Here is a 4,859-nt window from a genome sequence, read left to right as displayed (position 1 = left end):
GAACCTCTAAATGCTTCCCAGACGTTAAAGGCTAGTTCAGGGCTATGGACCACACTTTAGAGCTTACTTACAGAATATATGATTTCAAGTGCATCGTCCTCTCCACTTTCAAATGATTTAAAAACCTCAGGTTTCTGCCAGTTTCTTGAGCATAAATACTTTTTTACTGACTCATACAGGAAATTGCTGGATGACATGTAATAGCTGTTACATTCCCAAGTCTTTAGCACAAGCCCAACACAAGATGTTCTAGGCACCACACTTTGAAAGCTGTTTGATTTTGGTGGGATTTAATTTCCCCAACTTTTCCTTGTTTTCATTTATTCAATGCAAATTAATTTACAGATATGGTTCACGTCAATAGGATCAGTAATGAAAGTTAAGAATTAATCAGGAACATCTATAAACAACACTAGACTGACCTGTATTGGATTAAGATCCAAGGCACAGGCAAGAAAGGAGTTGTATTGTAGCAATACTTTTAAGATAATATCAAAAGAAATGCTGTGATTACAATTACAGATAAGTTACCTTCGCTATTTTTCAGAAAGAAAGCAACACATATCACATACAAGCAGGCTTGCAAGCTCAGCAGACCATAGCTCTATTCACAAATTCTAGTCTGTCATCAACAGATTTGTTTTTCATCCTTGGGAGTCCATGAAATTCTTCTCAAGCCCAAAAGAAGTCTGTGGGCAATAGGCTGATAGTTTTGTGGTGATGAGGAGAAGAGGTGTGGATGAGAGGAAGAAAATATTTCCTATCATCTATTTGCAGGACCCTAACAGATTAGTCTTAATTCTACACAGGCAGCACAGTGAGAGTGGGATAGTCTGCTCCACCAAATCTTATGTCTGCTTTGAACCTTCTCTTGTTTTATCACTATCTGTACTCTGAAGTTTGGCACATGCTTTGTTTGTTATAGGAGATTGGGAGGCACCCACCAGATCCTACTAATGGCCTCCAAGCCTGAAGTTGTACACAAGGCTTATGTTGTCATCCTCTGAGATCCAAGAAAAATCCCACAGTTTGAGCCTCTGAAGTTCAGTATGTGAAAAGCGTCCAAGATTTTGCAGCAACGCTGCTGTGTACAGTCAGCATGATTTTGTCTAACAGCTCCTGACATGTTACTCCATTGATTATATGGCTCCTTCCAAGGTAGGAATCCTGAAGGATTTCCTGAGGAAACACACACAAATAAGTCATTTCTTTTGGGAGAATTATGGGCTCACACCCATACATATAAGACACCTTTGCAGTGCCAGATGATACTACTGTAGGACATGAATGATCAAAACATGTTTCTGATCTGCTACACTTGCATAAAGAGGTTTGGTCAAGGCAAATCACTCCCAAATGCAGACATGTAAGACAGAGATGCCATTATCCTATTAAAAGAAAAAATGATTAGAATTGTGCTCAGAGCTTTTAAATTTAAGAAGTACGTGTTCTACAGTAGTCATAGGTCCAACACTTCGCAATTGTTTCACCACACACAAACACTTCAATAAAACTAATTAAAAAAAGCAATGAGGGTTTGGAAGATCAATACCTATTGGGATTTTCAAACACAGTTGTAAGACCCCCCCATACCACTTTAATTGCCACTGAAAATAGAACTGAAAAGGAAAATATTTTGTTATTATTCAGACTATGAGAAATATAGTCAGCACAAGCAATAAGGTAAAGACTTCCCAGGTCTCTGATTAAACATTAATTAGATTTTATAAGAAATGTTATTTTTAATATGGTCTATGGTATTGTATTAATGATTGTATCCTGCAATTCGTCTTCTTACTTCTTCCTTTTGGGGAGCATTAAATCGAAAGAGAATGTGTTTGTTTTTACTGAATTGCACTGGAGGGCAAATTTCTGTTGCTGAGTTTTCAGTCTTGGCTGTTCATCTTCATGGAATTACAGGGGATAAATGCTGCTCACAGAACTGGCAACTAAAGCTTTCAAAGTAAGAATGACAAACAGCACACTGTCCATAAGAACTGCTTGGTGCAGAAATGTTTATATTTATCCTTGCATTTGAATAGCCCTCGGAATTTGTGAATGTGTTCACAAATGAAGGAGAAGTTTTGTGACTGTTTAAGCAGTTTTTCCTCCATAAACAATCGCAGAGTATGTTTCTTACATCCTCATGCAGGAATTGTGAACACTTTTAGTACTAGACAGACAAGGAACATTGAACTCTGACTTTAGGAACAAAAAAAATCTTAAAATCTTGCTAAACTGACCAGTGATAAGGTGAGAGCTGTAAATACCTGCAATACTGTATTCATGAGGCCAAAAGGCTGTGGTCTTTCACTAAGCTGACTGCTTCAAGCACTTAAACTCATTTCAACCTTTTCATCCACAAAACTTTTTGAAAAGCAAGACATTTCTAAATCAAAGACCTCAAAATTGATAATCAGGATACACGACCCTCACTCCCAACAGTTTTTTAAGATGAAGGAAAAAAGAAAAAACTTACTGTACTTAAGCAACCTATGAATTATGAAAGTGGTGTTTTCTGTTCCAGAGAGCCACTAAACACTAAAGTAGTAAAACTTTTAATACCTTATCTAAATTCATTGGAGTATCTTAGATGTTTCTTAGATTTTGGGTTAGGTTGAATAGCTTGTATCTTGCCTCTCCCTGCAGAGAAGAGGAGATAGACACAAATTAGGTTGGATTGATCTTACCAAAACATCTCTCGAAATCAGATGCATTTTATCATGGAAACATTGAGAAGTGTAGAGCAAATAGATACTGAAAAAAATTAAAAGTCTCCTTTCCTGTTTCCACTCTGGCTATCTACTAAATATCAGTCACCGCAGAGAAAACATCCTCAAAGATAAGTGAGTTGACATAGGAGTTGCTTGCTCTCAGTCATCCAGACAGAGAGCTGCTTGTTGCTGTCTGTCAGAGACAACTTCAGGATTGTAGTAAATGTGGAGCAGATCTTGCATTCACTGTAAGCAAGTAACTCTTTAGGATTCTTCCTGTAGAGACCATAAGTAAACATTTTTCTGCTGCTGCAGGCCTCCAAAGCTAAGTTTAATTATATATATTTTTAGACAAACATTTGTCCTTAAACACCAACAATTTCATATTGCTGAGATTTAAAACAAACAAACAAACAAACAAACAAGAACTTAGAACACCTATACTGAGGTCATCTTTTAAGTTATCAAGTCAGTTTATAAGCTTAAATTAGGCATATACTTAAGTACCTCATTAAACTGAGACTCAAGCAATGATAACACTTGATCCTTTTGATCAATTCCTTAGCTGTGAGCCAGTCAATGAACATATTCTTCCCTCCTCCTCTGGTGTGATTATCTGTCTCTACTGATCTTCTGTATTTTTTTTCTAGTTCTGCCAACAAAGTTAACTTACAAGATACCCTTCAAGAGCACTGCTTTTAGGGCTATGCCCACACCTGCAGATATTTTATCAGGATTTAGTAAGTGTAACACAGTGGAAAACATAGCAACAACAGCAGAGTAGCAAAGTCCTAGTCTGCAGCAGATGAGGACTTGCTCAAATGCAACAGCTGTGGATGCAGAAACAAAAGAAGGAACCCACTTTCCTTCAGAGGATCTCAGATACACAGAGATCTCCAGCAAGACACCCTTACCTCTCCTGCCAACCCTTAAATGAGGGCTGGAAAGGGGTGGATCCTGGCTCCATCCCTTCTGGTCATTCACCTGCATTGCATGCACCTGAGCTCCCCTGGGTTGGCCCTGCCTTTCCACCAGGTGCTCGATCACTGCTTCAGGCTGTGACTTAGCATTTCCACTATGGCAAGCTTAGCTTAATATGACTGCTTTCTTTGCTAAATAAAACAAAATTAAAAGATACATCGGTCCAGCTATGCTACCTCTTTCTCTGTAGTGTTTCCTTTCTTCTCCCTTTGAACTAGCTTTTCCAAGTCTCTCTTGTCTTGATTTTGCTACTATCTGTTAATCAAAGGAATGGTTTATCCATTTATTTCACAACTGCAATGGACCCCTGTACTGTTGTTTGGTTTGTTTGTTTAGTAGAAACCATAGTAAAAATGAAATCAAAGACAAAATATCTTCAGGAGAGTCAGAACTGCAGATCATGCGAATGCTTAAAAATGGAAGAAAAACCTAGTAGGATCTTCAGTCACAGCAGAGCAAGCTGACATATCAAAGCACTTATTTAAAACTTAAATAACTCCTGTTTCTTCTCAGACTCAGCAAGATGGAAGTCATGTTGTGGAATGGAGGCAGGACAGACAAGGCTGGAGAAGCACAAGGACCAAAGAAAGCCCTGCGCATAGCAGGGCCAGCACTGTCAGGCTTAAAGGGGTAGGACAGCCCCGTGCCATGATGCCAGCACGTGGATTTCCCCTTATGCTTATACAAGTGCAGAGTCCTTTGTGAGGAAAAAATAAATTACTAGTAACACCTCTCCTGAAGGACTGTAATATACACTCTGCACCTCCTTTCTATGTCAGACCTGTTGCAGACACCCACTTCATCCTGCCCGTAAGCTTGGCAGAAATGACTCAGCCTGACCTAGCTGGCCAGTTCACTCAATTGCCTTAAAATCCCCATCTCTCCATGCCATGTGGGGAAACAAGTGGATGAGTTTAGGCCCAAATTGTCCCACTGGTTCAGCTCTCTGAAGAGTGCAATAAAGTATAAAACTTGTTCTATATGGCCTTATAATAATAAAAAAAAGGATGTCTTTTTCCCAGCTATTTACATGGGTACATGTACAACAGCAAACCAAACTCTAAATGGCATTTTTTCTTCCTTGCAGTATGATTCAATAAATATAATGTGTAGCATTAAAGAACTTTTTTTTTTTAACTTTCACTAACAGTGCTAATCCCAGAG

The 4,859-nt window shown here is 38.6% G+C and overlaps 1 long non-coding RNA gene across 1 annotated transcript; it reads right to left on the bottom strand.

Moving 5' to 3' along the window:
* Nucleotides 1–294: 294 nt before the first annotated feature.
* LOC149915895 (uncharacterized) lies at nucleotides 295–3,590 on the bottom strand. The gene is made up of 3 exons (XR_016471365.1): nucleotides 3,222–3,590; nucleotides 2,566–2,643; nucleotides 295–1,179 (listed from the first exon to the last, which is right to left on the bottom strand). It is a non-coding gene; the product is annotated as an uncharacterized LOC149915895 (long non-coding RNA).
* Between the last annotated feature and the right edge of the window lie 1,269 nt (nucleotides 3,591–4,859).

This window comes from Phasianus colchicus, chromosome 15, assembly GCF_987193195.1.
Source record: "Phasianus colchicus chromosome 15, bPhaCol1.hap1.1, whole genome shotgun sequence".
In the NCBI taxonomy this organism is placed as follows: domain Eukaryota; kingdom Metazoa; phylum Chordata; class Aves; order Galliformes; family Phasianidae; genus Phasianus; species Phasianus colchicus.
The sequence above is the reverse complement of the archived record's forward strand: the minus strand, read 5'-3'. Positions and strand labels throughout refer to the sequence as shown.